Source organism: Pseudophryne corroboree, unplaced genomic scaffold (assembly GCF_028390025.1).
Source record: "Pseudophryne corroboree isolate aPseCor3 unplaced genomic scaffold, aPseCor3.hap2 scaffold_871, whole genome shotgun sequence".
In the NCBI taxonomy this organism is placed as follows: Eukaryota; Metazoa; Chordata; class Amphibia; order Anura; family Myobatrachidae; genus Pseudophryne; species Pseudophryne corroboree.
Genome location: NW_026970450.1, coordinates 60439 through 61217, shown reverse-complemented (window position 1 = coordinate 61217; position 779 = coordinate 60439).

Sequence of the window (779 nt, the reverse complement as noted above, 5' to 3'; positions counted from 1 at the left end):
CAGAATGGGCATGTCCATGCTCCAGAAGGGGTGTGGCCACATACCAGAAGGGGCATGACTACTGAAAATGGGGCGTGCCAACATGACTATCACCTACCCTCTGTGTGGCCTCTTAGCACATTATCACCTACCCCTTGTGTCGTCTCTCAGCACACCTTCATTCAATTTTTGCACATTATGGCAGTAGAGTTCCCTATTTCACCCAGTATGTAGGCAGAGTCCCCTTTTTACACAGTACACAGGCAGAGTCCCCTTTTTACACAGTACGCAGAGTCCCTTTTTACATAGTACATATATTGCCTCACACAGTAAGATACAGATTGCCCCACACAGTGAGATACATATTGCCCCCACACAGTGAAAGATACATAGTCCCAAGCCAGCCCATCCCTCCCTCACCCGCTCTTCTGGTCATCCGCTCAGTCACCGCTGTCTCTGCTATGTGAGGGGAGGAGAGCGCAGCGCAGTGCCTCTCCTGTCCCTCAATGCTGCTCCATGAAGTCCAACTCTGGTCTCTGGCGGAGGGTATTTTGGCACGGTTCGTTAACCAATCAGAGCTCGCGGACTGGCAGCCAATAAGGAGCTGGTACACAAGCTCTGATTGGCTAACAAACCAAATATAGACCAGACACAGCACATTGAGGGGCAGCAGAGGTGCTGCACTCTCCTCCCCTCACATAGCAGCGGGATGGGGGATGGCCCGGGGGCAGGCAGAGCAATAGCAGGGGTGAGTGGGCATGATGCCCTGGCTGCCGGTGGTGCCCCCCTTTGTTAGATTT